This window comes from Camellia sinensis, chromosome 6, assembly GCF_055761805.1.
Source record: "Camellia sinensis isolate YWXY chromosome 6, ASM5576180v1, whole genome shotgun sequence".
Classification (NCBI taxonomy): domain Eukaryota; kingdom Viridiplantae; phylum Streptophyta; class Magnoliopsida; order Ericales; family Theaceae; genus Camellia; species Camellia sinensis.
The window spans coordinates 201,827,710-201,842,992 of NC_138966.1; the positions used below are offsets into that span (position 1 = coordinate 201,827,710).

General features: G+C 40.2%; 1 pseudogene; it reads right to left on the reverse strand.

Moving 5' to 3' along the window:
* Positions 1-4,162: 4,162 nt before the first annotated feature.
* LOC145794001 (nuclear poly(A) polymerase 3-like) lies at positions 4,163-8,548 on the reverse strand (annotated as a pseudogene).
* Positions 8,549-15,283: the final 6,735 nt, after the last annotated feature.

Consider the following 15,283-nt stretch of genomic DNA (forward strand, 5'->3'; position numbering starts at 1 on the left):
AACAGAAGGTTGTCGTACCCGTGTGGAATGATGCTCTGGTGGAGGAGGAATCTCAACAAGAGAAGGTATAGGTCCATCAGCAGACACAAGATTCTCAGGATGGACAATAGGCGTAGGTGGCTGTGGAATCATGGAGTCAGAATCTGCATCAAATTCATCAGAAAATAGGTCTATAGAGAGATCAGTAAAGAACGGTGAGTGGGTGGACTGTGGTAAGCGGAACTTGGAAAGAGTTGAGAACATTTTGTGTTCCCAGAAGACCACATGATAGGAAATACGAAGTCGCTTGGAGATAGGATCCCAGAAAACAGCAAAGACGAGAGCGAGGTTCTAGTTTAGTGCGTTTATGAGACTGAAGTAGAACAAAACAAGCAGAACCAAAAACTTTAAGAGTGGTGTAGTCAGGAGGAGAACCATACAAGCGCTCATAAGGAGAAGTATTAGCTGTGACAAGTATAGGTACACGATTTATGGTATGGATGGCAGTGAGGGCAGCTTCTCTCCAAAACTGTTCAGGACAAGAAGAGGAGATGAGAAGAGCCCGGGTAGTGTCTAGAATATAACGATGCTTCCGTTCGGCTCGTCTATTTTGTTGGAACGTGCCAGCACAAGAGCGATGGAAGAGTGTACCATTAACCCGAAGAAAAAACAGAAATTCAGAATCCAAGTACTCTTGAGCATTATCGGAACGAAGGGTTCAATAGTACGAGAAAACTGAGTACAGACCATGGCAGAGAAATCATAATAAATTTGTTTAAGTTCAGATCGATTTTTGAGAAGAAAAAACCAAGTATAACGAGAAAAATCATCAACAAAAATCACAAAATATCTGGACCCCCCATGATCTGTGTGGGGAAAGGTCCCTAAATATCTAAATGCACAAGATCAAAAGGAACAGTAGACATAGAAGTACTATTATTAAAAGATAAAGCAGGTTGTTTAACAATTTGACAAGATAAACAATCGACATCTTCAAGACGGACATGACCTAACTGACCACTAGAAACTACAGTTTTCAAACGACTAAAAGAGACATGTCCTAAGCGGCAATGCCAAAGCTATAAGGAAGACAAGGCAGAAGTAGATGCAAGAGAGAAAGCAATGGGAGCAGTAGTAGAGGATTTGGGGGGAAGACGAAGATGGGTAAGTTCAAACATACGTCTATGCTTATGGCCTTTCCTAAGGATCTGTCTCGTCTGAGGGTCCTGCACAAACAACCATTAGCAGAAAAGGTAACGGTTAGACCAACTTCACATAACTGACCAACAGAGATAAGGTTCAAGTGAAGAGCAGAAATGTGATAAGCATCAGAAAAAGACACAGTAGAAGTAGAAATATGACCAGTGCAACGAATAGTTATATGAGAACCATCAACAGTGTGGATGATGATGATGATATAAAAGAAAACATAGTGGAGTCAGAAGTCATATGATTACAACATGCGGACTCAAAATACCAGGGAGAATTACCTGTAGTCACGGAAAGAGCAGTAGAGGGAGGAGTACCGGTTTTGGAAAGCACTTGTTGGATGAGGGACTCAACATCACCCATAGAGAATGAAGGAGTAGGGTAAGCAGGGGACTGGTGAGGAGAAGAACCCTCAGAGGCAACAGCAGCAGAACAAGAACCTTAGCCAGATTTAGACTAATACCTATAATGAGAAGACCCTTTCTTGGAAGAGGCTCAAAGACAATGGCGTTGGAGATGATCGGAAGCAGTCTTATGGCAAGTAAAACATTCGTGAACCAGGCACTGAACAAAAGAATGAGTGGCAGGTAGGCCACAGTCGAGACAATACTGGCATGAACTAGCAGACGGTGAAGATGAGGAACTCTGGGATGATGGCGTAGCAAGAACAAAATCCATATTCTGAGATTTAAGAGTCCCAAAACGAGTCTACTTTGATAAAATTTCAGTAATGGCTTGCTCTAACATGGGCAAGGGCAAACGATGGAGCAATGAAGTACATACAGGCTCAAAAGTGCTATGGAGAGCCATAAGGAACTGTAATAGTTGCTGATGATTCCGATAAGTAATAAACAGCTGCGTATCCTCAGAATATACCTATGTAGGCTCAGAAAGAGCTAGCTAGTCCCAAACAGACAACATTTGGGATAAGAATTCATTGATAGACTGACCGGGTGCCTGGCACATGTGATGAAGAGTTTGCAACAGTTGATATTGATGAGCATGGACAGTGGTCTGATAATAGTCCCTCAAGAAATCCCAAATTGCATTGGGAGGGGAAGTAATTTTAGCATCATCCTAGAACTGGCCAAACTGAAGTTGAATGGAAGGAACTGAGGTAGCCCGAAACTAGGTGATAATTTGATAATTCTTACTTTCCCATTCATCAAGACGGTCATCGAAAACAGAGTCATGCTCATCCTCATCCTCCTTCTAGGTGGGTTTGGAAAGAGCACCAGTAATGATCCGCCAAAGGCTAATTTGACGCATCAAGGATAACAGAAACAGAGTAGATGTGCTCGGTACGATCCATGATGCTCAAATAGGGCCAAGAAAAAGAAGATGGTGCTTTGTAGAGGCTGATTTTGCCAAAACAGAGCACACCAGTGAATTCAGGAGGCTGAAAACGGGTGGATATGGTCTGAACAGGCCGAAAACACAGCCAGAAATGTGGCAAAGCGGCTGGTCAAAGTTGTTTGACCAACTAGGGGACCACCAATAGGGCTGACGTCACAGTAAGAAGGCTGACATCAAAACGCGCGGCACACGTTAGTAGAGGTGCGCGCGGCGCACGATAGCAAGAAGCAGTAGTGGCACACAGTCTACCAGGGCTGACCTTAGCGATGACGTCAGAACACGCGGCTCACGTTAGCAGGTGAGGTCGTGGTGCAAGATAACGTGAGACAAGGAAGAGGCAGGTGGAGGCGCGTAGGAAACGGCACAACGCGTGTCGATCTTTTGGCAGTGCGTGGCGGCGCGTGTGGATGCGAATGAAGATGATTCTGATGGTGTTGGCTTCGTCTTGAAGAGACGAAGAAGATGGTGTAGTCCAATCGTCGAAACAGGATAAGACGAGATACCAAAAAACCAACGTGAAAAGGAATCAATCTGCCGGACAAGAAAGAAAGAGAAAAAAAAAACGTAAAGAAGAAGAAGAAGATGAGGCTAAGAGAAAATCCTAGGCTCTGATACCATGTTATGATAGTAGAGAGAAAGAGAGAAATAATATGTATTATATATTCAATGAATCAATACAATAGGGGAAGCTTGTATATATAGGCTAAGAAACCTAAGTGTATAGGAATATAAGAATCCTAAGTATAACAGGAATAGGAATACAAGAATCCTAAGTATAGCAGGAATAGGATGACTGCTAACAGTTTTCACCAAATTAAATTTTAATTAACAAAATTCTAAATATCCAACCAAACATAGTGACTACTTCAGTGAACTTCAGACATGATTGCAAAGCAATGGAAAATAAGTTCAAAATAACTCACATTTAAAATTTTTATTTGCAATATAACTTGGGTTTGGTAAAAGACTCATAATCCTAACTATACCTCTTAAAAGTTTATCAAAAATCCAACAAAAAAATCAGTCATGCAGGGATCATTCTTCAACCTTGTTTCAAGGTTCTGCTTTAACCAATCTAAACAAAACAAAAATGAACTAATCTCTGATCTAAACAAAATTGAACTGGTCTTTGTACTAAAAACATGAAAGGAAACTAATTCCAAAATTCATCTCCCAAAACCAACCCATAGTGCAGCAGCCAAAACAAAATTGAATAAACAGAGACAACATTCATCCCCAATGAACAAGTAAATTTTCTATTGAATGTATACATTTGACAAATTGACATGAGATTTACAACCCTTTAATATTTCCTGACAATCGTCTAGCGCCTGGCTCCTATAATCTTTGTATTTCCCAAAAAAACATTAAAACATGTGTCAACTATACCACCAAACAATCTGTAAACCAGAACCCCAAAAGCAAGTATCGCAAAACAAAACAACCTCGATACATAAAGTGGCCGTTACAAGAGTCTATGAGTCTATACCCCAGCACTTGGGTACTCAGGATTTGCATTAGTGATCAAGCACTCAACATTGGGTGGTAGATAGTTCGAGTACGCTGGAACTGTCTTGCAATTTGACTTCCCATAACAGGCTTTTGACCCGTTGTTGCTTCAATTATCAAACTGAGCATTCTTGGGTAGCTGGGATGCTTGCACAACTGAAAGATTCATCTTTCCAGTACGGCCTTGATAGCCCTTACTTATGCTCTGAACAAAATATTCCTTGACAGAACGTGAGTCAAAGAAACCAATCCGGCCTAAGTCCCAGTAAAACACGATGTTCAGTTCTGTTACATTCACATCAACATACTCTGTAGGGTTGGGGTCACAAAAACTCTGAAGCTCCTCCAGCTGTGAAGCAAACAAATATAGTGTTGAGTGTTTGAAAGAAGCAAGACAGTATCTAAATGATCAAGCAAAATAGAGATGGATTTAAAGACAATTGGAGACATAATTTGGCTGCCCCCCAATAAGTTAGATTCCATTTTATACTTCTATTCTCCATAGGATCCACATAACTTATTAAAAATTTGACATTATTATAACTATGCAACTTCAGAAATCATCAAATGCGAAAGCAGCATGCTGCGGGTACACCGCTTGTCCTGAAGTCTGGTACAAGTAATTTTGAAAAATAAAAATAAAAATAACTATACAAGACCAAGCCTTTTTTTTTTCCCATTAACATAGAGATTACATGTGGATATACCATGCTTAAAACCCCCCTATTATGTGCTATGTGCACTTGTTTCCTAATGTCTTCTGACTGTGCCCCTATCAGCTCCAATGCTTTATAATAAGTGACAGTGAGGTAGTTGTGTATGTTGCCTTCCGACAAGCAAGAAATGAGAAAAGAAAAAAAAAATAGGTTGAACATTCTGAGAAAGGAAGAATACATCACAAACATACCTCACAAACAACCATTGAAAGTAGTTATCAGTAGAAGGTACAAGAGCTATTATTATAATGATATCCATTTAAAAAATGAAAGGTACCTTTGTCAAAGCATGCCCTCGGTGAAACTCTGTCCTGATTCGGTAGAAGGTGCTCTTGGTGATATTAGAATGGCAATATTCATGGGGTCTGCATAGAAGTCTAATGGGCATCAAGGACCGTATTTCACTGGCACTTGTAGTCATGGGCACCATCCCATCTTGCAGAATTACTGGAGTTCGCCAATTCCAAAAGGCAAACGTCTTAAAGAAATTCGAAATCTAACCATTCAAGCTCACATTTGGGTGCCTTTGACAAATAAATGCCGCAAGAATAGCTAAATGGACTCCTCCAAAAAACCCAAGTAACTGCACATACAAGTAGAATTAATAGAATTCCTTTACCCTTGACAGAGGCTAGGGGAGAACACATAAAGACAAATCTCAAATGTGACCCTATACCAAGCTTATATGCCCTTACATTACCATACACTCCTTGCCTTTTCGCCCATAATTTAATACATCGTAGTAGTGGTTTGAATACCTGGAATAGAATAATCCGAGAATATATGAGATCTACAAGAACTCTGAAAGCACCAGCTAGCACACAAAGAATGAGAGCTAAAAGAGAATGATTATCATGTATATATAATATCAAGGTAAAAGCAGTTTCGAAAACAAAACCCCACAGGTATTCATGGTTTGATGCCATAGAGAGCATGCTAATAAGAATTAGCTAAATTATTTCCTAATGCAGGTCAAAATTCAAGAAATAGAGACAAATTCTGCTCTGGCATTCAATCTTGAAAACCAGCGGAACTATTTTGCACCTAGAACAAAAATAATTACCATAGGAACCCATAGATAGCATGCTTGATACCTCCATGTTTGGGAGAAGCCGAAGAATGCATTTGTTAGCATGAACACCAGACAAACTTCTCGATCTGGTTTCATCAATGTCGCTCAGAAAGAAAGGGTTGAGTATGTCCATATTCTGCAGATCATAACATGGCAAGTCAAATCTTCAACAGGAAAAAAAAAAAACAGAAGAAGAACAAATAATGCACAGAGTTATATAACGAGATTGTTGAAATACTAATTTCCAACATGCAGATGAAAAGAATAAGAGAATTTATTAAAATCAGCACCCAAAAAATAAAAATAAAAAGATCTCTTGACAGGAAGAGTTTTGGATAGAGAAATCTACATACATGAGATCCTTGTGTATATACAGAAACAACTGTAGGAACTGACTGTTTGAAAGATTTGGTTCCACATGCATCACATTCACCTCAGGAACAGACATTACTTTAGGTTAAGCATATGGAAGATCAATTGAAATCCTATCAAGTTTAAACCGCATTAGAGGAACTTTTGCATCCGTGACGCAGTGGACCTCAGATACTTCTGGTCTGCTTGTAAGCATGTTGTGTAGAACAACAAAAAAAAATCCTCTTGCATGGTTCACAAGATAACAAGTCAAGAGATACTACCTACACAATATCATATATAATGTATATGAACAGGAAAATAAAAAGGCTTACTGTCAAAGTAGCGAAGCAAGGGCCAACACATAAAGCATCGATATCTGACTCTGAATTATGCACCTGAATAGAACCCAAAAAAATTTAAAAAATCAGGTTAGAAGAAGGATGTGTAAATTTATTTTTCCAAAATTTCTAGTTGCCATTATAAAACAGTAGATATAGATATAAATGTTTCCACTAGTGGTATTTAGGCTTTTCCTCTAAGAGGAACCCTTTATATGTAAAAAAAATAATTTTAACCATATTCAATTGCCAGCCTAGTAAGTGATAAGAGTTTAGTGAACATTTGGATCTAAAGAATTACTTACTGAACTTTCTTGCCGATAACTAATCTAAAACATAAGAATTTCTCTTAGGCAACTAGACCCTCATTGTCAAGACTTAAGCTTAAAGGTTTATTGTGTCATTACACTATCTCCAAAACCATCTGCATGATCATTTTCTGGTTTGATATTTTTTTCCTCTTACTGTAGAATGCAGAAATTTGGAATATTTTAAAGTTGTGTAGCAGATGATGTCTTCAAATTGCTGCTTCCTGCATTTGAGACTATGCCTTTCTTTCTTTGCCTTCCTCTAAGAAGTTAAAATAAAATCCACAAGTTACATCATGTGGGATCTTGTGATGTAATTCTAAAATATACTTTTTTCTTTCATTATCAGAAATATGTTTGATATTTTTTCTACAGTCCAGTATTTATATATAACTGCTTTGATCGTGCGAATTTTGTACTCTGCAACAGAAGAGAGACTAAGTCTGCATTATGCTTTTATACTAAAAAATTTTCAATGGAATGCATCTGGCAGTAACTAAATTTCCAAATACTAAAGTTTTGTCTTTCAGGGGTATGCACTAATATAATATGGGGATTATCAAGCCCCTAAGGATGCAATATCTGCAGTGCATGGGACTCAAATTCCGAACAGAACTATCTCTGTTGATTGGGCCCTCAGCAAGGGTCCCATTCAAAGGAAAAAGATTAAAGGTTTCATTTATTTTATGAACTATGATTTATATGTTATTCATCACTCTTTAAGTTTTATTTCTAGTCTATTTAAAGCCTGCTATTGATGTTATTTTTTATACTTTTTTAAAGGGTGTTGTATTACAGACCCAAAAAAAAGTTGTGGTAGTCATTTTATTTATTATGATTCTTTACTTGACAATTGCATGAAGAAATTGATCTCATTCTTTTGTTGCTCTTTATATAATTAATTTGATACAATGCTCACACAAATGTTTAAGTATTTGGCCAACTATGACGTGTTGCTTACATTATGTTCTGTTAGGACTATAGGACACCAGAAATCAATTCCACACAATAACACAAGAAGATTTACGTGGTTCGGCAATTGCCTACGTCCACGGAGAGATATCCACTATTGAATTATCCCGGAGGGAGATTACAGAACTCACACCTCACAACTCTCTATAGAACTCTCTCACTCACAGATTATACTTTCCTCTGTGTATTGCTCCCATATCTGTATTCAACCCCTACTCATTTATCTCAATTTATAACCAAGAGAAGAGGAGTAGGTGAAGTGACAGCCATGAGTGGGCTTGGTTGTGCCACCCTCACCATCTACCTTTGGTGAGTTGGTATTGCCCCACCAGCTTCCTTTACCACATGGTGCCACCCATACCATGTGGATGGTGGGCTCTTTACCATGTGGGTAGTGGATGGAGCTAACAATTCTCCCCCTCCACGCCTACATAGACAACTGGCTTCTCACTTGAAGTCCATCCCGGTCAGATGCTTGCAAACTTCCAGTTTGTCTCTGGTGACACCTTTGGTCATCATGTCAAAAGGATTCTTGTCTGTGTGAATCTTCACTAACTTCATCAGCTGCTTTTCCATCATTTCTCGTATCCAATGATACCGGACATCAATGTGTTTTGTACGTGAATGGTACATGGAATTCTTGCTCAAATCAATTGCACTTTGACTATCACAATGTACCTTATACTCTTCCTGCTGTAGGCCCAATTCTTGGAGAAACCGTTTTAACCACAACATTTTCTTTCCAGCATCTGCGGTAGCAATGTACTCTACCTCTGTTGTAGATAAAGCAACACACTTTTGTTGTTTGGACTACCATGAAACAGCTCCCCCTGCAAAGGTGAACAGAAATCCTGATGTAGACTTTCTACCATCAAGATCACCTGCCATATCGGCATCTGTAAAACCCTCCAAAATTAGTTCAGCTCCCCCGAAACATAAACACATCTTTGAAGTTCCCTTCAAGTACCGAAGAATCCATTTGACCGCCTCCCAATGCTCCTTTCCTGGATTGGCGAGGAATCTGCTCACAACGCCAACTGCGTGAGCTATATCTGGCCGGGTACACACCATTGCATACGTCAAACTTCCTGATACGGAAGAATAAGGGATTGTCTCCATTTCTTTCCTTGCAGAGCTAGTCGTGGGACACGAACGATTTGACACATTAAAATGGTTGGCCAGTGGCATGCTGACTGGCTTGGCATCTTTCATGTTGAACCTTTCAATTACCCGTTCAACATATTTCTTCTGTGACAGCCATATCTTATTGGCTTTCCTGTCACGAACAATCTTCATGCCCAAAATTTGCTGTGCTGGGCCTAAATTCTTCATGTCAAAATACTGCGACAGGTCCTTTTTCAACTTGTTGATCATAGTAGTATCCTATCCGATGATCAGCATATCATCGACATACAACAGTAGGATAATGAAGTTTCCATCCGAAAAGCTTCGGAAATATACACACTAGTTTGCCACCGTTCTTGTGTACTCGTGATCCACCATAAATGAATCAAACTTCTTGTACCATTGTCTCGGCGCCTGTTTCAGGCCATAGAGACTCTTCTTCAGTTTGCAGACTAGTTTCTGTTTTCCTTTAACTTCAAATTCTTCTGGTTGCTCCATGTAGATCTCTTCCTCTAAATCACCATGGAGAAAGGCAGTCTTGACATCCATTTGTTCTACTTCCAAATTCAAGCGAGCTGTTAATCCTAGAGCTACTCGAATAGAAGTCATCTTCACAACTGGGGAGAAGATCTCATCAAAATCAATTCCTTTCTTCTGTCCAAAGCCTTTGACCACCAAACGAGCTTTATGCTGCAATAGTTTACCGTTTCCATCTTTCTTTAACTTATACACCCATTTGTTCTTCAAGGCTCTCCTGTCTCTTGGAAGTGGAACAAGCTCATAAATGTGGTTCTTTTGCAAAGAACTCATCTCCTCCTTCATGGCTTGCATCCAACAGTCTTTCTCTGTATGACTCTTGGCTTCCAAAAAACTCTCGGGCTCCCCCTCATCAATAATAAGAATATACTAAGAAGTGGGATATTTGGTTGATGGCATAGCAGCTCTTTTAGATCTCCACAACTGAGCCCCAGTTGCCTTTATTTGAGGGGGTTGCTCCCCCTGCTCCACACCCTCTTCATCCTGGTCTTCATCTCTTTCCTCTTGATCCTCAATTTTTGGTATAAGATCTTACAACTCTGGCACTTCTTGTTACACATCATCACATCTAGCATTTTGTGATGGCTCGGGAGATGGAAACAAGTCTGGAGTGATGACATCTCTAGACTTTGCAGATTTCTTAAAATCTGCTACTGTCTGGTCTTCTGGGAACACAACATCTCTGCTCCTAAACAACTTCTTGTTCACTGGGTCCCACACCTTGTACCCAAATGCTGCATCTGAATAGCCCACAAATATGCATGGAGTGGATTTGTCATCAAGCTTTTGTCTGTTTCCTTGGAGATGTGTGCAAAGGCCTTACACCCGAAGACTCAAGTGAGAATATGATACCTTTCTTCTGGACCAGACTTCCTCAGGTATCGTAAAATTCAACGGGACTGAAGGCGACCTATTGATGAGCATACATCTGACTCTTTCCATAATATGCGGTTCATTCTTTCTACCACATCATTGTGTTGTGGGGTGCCGGGAACTGTTGTCTCGTACCGAATACCTCTGCCGGCACAGTATGCTGCAAAAGCATTGGAAGTGTACTCGCCTCCATTGTCTGTGCGAAGACACTTCAACTTCTTCCCAGTCTCTCTTTCTACCATTGCATGGAACTCCTGAAAGTGCTGAAATACCTCATCCTTTGTCTTTAGGAAATACACCCATAACTTCCTTGATGCATCATCAATGAAAGTCATAAAATACTTGCGACCGCCATGTGACTCCACTTCGATTGGGCCACAAACATTCGAGTATATCATATTGAGCACTTCTATTTTCCTCTTGCTCGTTGCACTGAAGGATACTCGATGTTGCTTACCATAAAGGCAATGATCACAGGGCTTCAAGACACTCCCTTTGGATAAAGGTATTCTGGATTGCTTTGCCAATAGATGCAATCTCTTCTCACTCCTGTGAGCCAGTTTTCTATGCCGTAAGTCCGGTGACTCCTTGTCTTCTGTTGCATTAAGACTTTCTAGACAGATATTTGTTTGAGTCTTATACAGTGTTAAAGACATCTCTCCTCTGGCGATTGTCAAAGCTCCTCCTGTCAGCTTTCGACGGCCATTTCCGAATGTACTTGTATAGCCCAGTCGGTCCAGGGCGCTTTCGGAGATAAGATTGAGGCCCAAATTTGGAACATGCCTCACATCTTTGAGAACCAGCTTGTTCCCGACATTAGTTTGAATACTAATGTCTCCAATACCCACAATCTTCGAATAGCCAGAATTCCCTATTTGAATAGTGCCAAAATCTCCAGCGTTGTACGAGTTGAAGAGTTCTCTGTGGGAAGTGGCGTGATAGGATGTAGTTGTGTCTATCACCCATTCTGTGTAGCTGTGGTTAGCCACGTGAAGGCAATCTTCCTCTTCACCAACTGCAAGAAGTATTTCATAATTTGTTGTGGTTGTTGTGTTCTCATCTCCTTTTGACTTACTGCTTTGGCCTTTCTCTTTTCGGCTTGGGCAGTTTCTCTTTATGTGACCCTCCTGGCCACAGTGAAAGCAAGTGAAGCTGGAGTTACCTCAACGTTTGTTGTCTCTGGATTTACTCCTGTTGTTCCAGCTGCCTCTACTCTTGATTCTTCCTCTACCTCTTCCATTACCTCTGTCTCTGCCTGTATCTTCTGTGACAAGAGCATGGGACTGATTATGGGACTGATTACCTCCCATGTCTTTCATTCTTGTTTCTACATTGTACATGGCGTCTATGACCATACTCATGGTCAGTTTCCCTTCTGGTGTAGAGGTGCTAAGAGAAACCACCAATGTCTCCCAGCTGTCCGGTAAAGAACTGAGCAGTAGTACGGCTTGCATTTCATCACCCAAGCGTATCTTGACGGTTGCAAGCTGATTCACCAGATTTTTGAATTCATTGGTGTGCTCGGCGATAGACACACCATTCTTCAACTTCAGATTTACTAGCCTTCTCATCACCAAGGCTTTGTTTCGGGCGGTCTTTGACTGGTACATGTCGTTTAACATTGTCCAAAGAGCATAGGCATCTGTCTCTTCGGCAACATGATGAAACACACTGTGGTCTATCCATTATCTGATACAAGTGATAGTCTTGCGGTTCATCTTTATCCAGTCATCATCTTTCACTCCTTCAGGTTTAACCCCTTTTACAAAAATGGGGTCAAACAAGTCTTTTCAAAAACAATATGTCTTCCATCAATAATTTAGAAATGTATAAAAAAAAAACTACATTAAAAATACCTCCAATTAAGGAGAAGGTTTAAGAAATCTTCCAGCTCTGTTGGCATAGCCATTCCTTTCAAAATAACATTACGAACTAAAAATTCTAAGCACAAAAGGACCTTGGTCACTCCAGATTTTGTACGTGGTTCGGTTATTAGATCAAAGAACTTAGGAGTATGATTAACCACGACAACATTATTCTCGTTAAATCCTGTAGTCACAAAATTTTGATTATGTAAGTCCAATATGAACTTCAACAGGCACCTACAAAGAAACAATTTCAAAATAAGTTATGCTAAATGACTAAATTTTATTTATCAAAATCTAAATTACACTATATACGGGTATACCTAAATCAAATAACAGGCTTTTTCTCCGAGCTGGAAATGTAATCCCCTGACAAAAGAAAACTTGTCGTATGAAATCATGGGCGAGCATTGAGTGTTCAAATATTTCAAATAGCATGTCAAAGTCATGTTGTATGACTCATATATGATCGAACCACCACTGCCACGCGAATTGTAGCCAAAAAATTATCGCATAAAATATTTATGCGTTAAGTGTTTTGAACTATGGAGGACATCTTGATATTTCTTGAAATCATCATAATGCTTAACAACTCTCTGGTCCCTTGGGAAAGATACCCGCGCTGAGAAGGTTAGTGTCATCATCTGTGAAGTAATTGCAACTGATACTGTGGCGCTGTAAATAAAATGAATGATGTTATAGATACAAGTCCATAAACAAGATTCACCAAGAAAAAAAAAATGCCATTTACCAACATTGCACTCAATTGTAGCTCAAAAAATACAAATCTGCAACCAAAAGAAAGAAATAACATAAATTAGTTGGAGAAATTACACCACAATAATATTACCCATCAAATAAAAAGAAAGTAAATACAATCCTACAGAGAAGCACCCATTTTTCTAAAGGTGGCAGATTCTAAACAAATTAGAATTCTTGCATCTGTAAACATGCTCAGGTGACCATTTTAATTATAATTCTGAAATTTCATCTACCCTCAAATTGATGTGACCCACCCATGATTCATGAAACATTCTCTTTCACAACTCTTAATTACAAATTGACAACTAAACAACCAAAACCCGCCTAATTTCCAAAACATGGGACTAATTATGGGACTGATTACCTCCCATCTCTTTCCTTCTTGTTTCTTCATTGTACATGGCGTCTATGACCACACTCATGGTCAGTTTCCATTATGGTGCAGAGGTGCTGAGAAAAACCACCAATATCTCCCAGCTGTCCGGTAAAGAACTGAGCAGTAGTACGGCTTGCATTTCATCGTCCAAGCACATCTTGACGGTTGCAAGCTGATTCACCAGATTTTTGAATTCACTGGTGTGCTCGGCGATAGACACACCATTCTTTAACTTCAGATTTACTAGCCTTCTCATCACCAAGGCTTTGTTTCGGGCGGTCTTTGACTGGTACATGTCGTTTAACATTGTCCAAAGAGCATAGGCATCTGTCTCTTCGGCAACATGATGGAACACGTTGTGGTCTATCCATTGTCTGATACAAGCGACAGTCTTGCGGTTCACTTTATCCAGTCATCATCTTTCACTCCTTCAGGTTTAACCCCCTTTATAAAAATGGGGTCAAACAAGTCTTTTAAAAAATAGGATGTCTTCCATCTGTGACTTCCAAATTGCATAATTGGAAGGAGTTAATTTGAACATAGATTCTGAAATTGTTGTGGAATCTTCCATTGTATTCTTTCCTTTTACAGAAAACTCCGAATGAAAAATTTAACCGTACAGATGTGTCCGAAATACTCCAAATAGTCTAAAACCAGTATTGGATCGTTAAAAATGGACACATAATGGCTCAGGTCAGTCCAAAACAGTTTGGACAGTTCATATCTGCAGGTGCACCTTAGCCGCGCAGCATCGGATCACTCTCTGCCTCTGGGTTGACTGGTCAACAGGTCTGATGACGTGGACAGCAACGTGGCAATGATTTGCTGACTTTGCAGCCACGTGTCAGTGACGTGGCATTTATGTGTCAGACACGTGGTAGTGATCTGGCGATGACGTGCCAAACATGTGGCAGCCACGTGGCCGATGACGCGGCATCTAATGTCACACACACGCGCAACACACTCGTCTTCCTTCTTGAGCAGCGCGTGTGGCACGTAGGAGAAAGTGAGATCACGCGCCGGCTCCTCTACACGGCGCGTAGGGCGCGTGCCGAGAGTGGGATTCACGCGCAGGCTTTGGGGGGCGCGTGAGAGTGCGTTCATGCTCTTCTTGGGCTGTTCTTTGCAGTTCTGGACTCTTCTCTTGGAGTCCTTGTTTCTGGAATGCTCAAAACTTGATTTTGAGCAACTTGATTTCTGGGCAGTTTCGAAAAACACACAGTTTTTGTTCCGAAACGCAACCGATTCGGCTCTGATACCACTTATTAGGACTATAGGACACCAGAAATCAATTCCACACAATAACACAAGAAGAATTACGTGGTTCGGCAATTGTCTACGTCCACTGAAAGATATCCACTATAGAATTATCCCGGAGGGAGATTACAGAACTCACACCTCACAGCTCTCTATAGAACTCTCTCACCCATAGATTATACTCTCCTCTGTGTGTGACACCGATATCTGTATTCAACCCCTCCTCTATCATCTCAATTTATGACCAAGAGAAGAGGAGTAGGTGAAGTGACAGCCATGAGTGGGCTTGGTTGTGCCACCCTCACGATCTACCTTTGGGCAGTTGGTATTGCCCCACCAGCTTCCTTTACCACATGGTGCCACCCGTACCATGTGGATGGTGGGCTCCTTACCATGTGGTTAGTGGATGGAGCTAACATGCTCGCTTATTACGCTCCATTTAATTGGTCTGTTGCAGTTTATGATTCCTTTGCCAATAGCATTCAGCCATTTTGATGCATATAGTAGTCTTTACCTTATACTTGAGTTGAGTTTGTATACTGCTGCACGCATGTTTCATCAATCATTTGAGGATCAGAATTACATCATATTGTTATATAAAAATTAAGAATGGAGAGAGGAATAATAGAAGAAAATATGGATAGAAAATTATCCCAATATCCATAAAAACTTAAA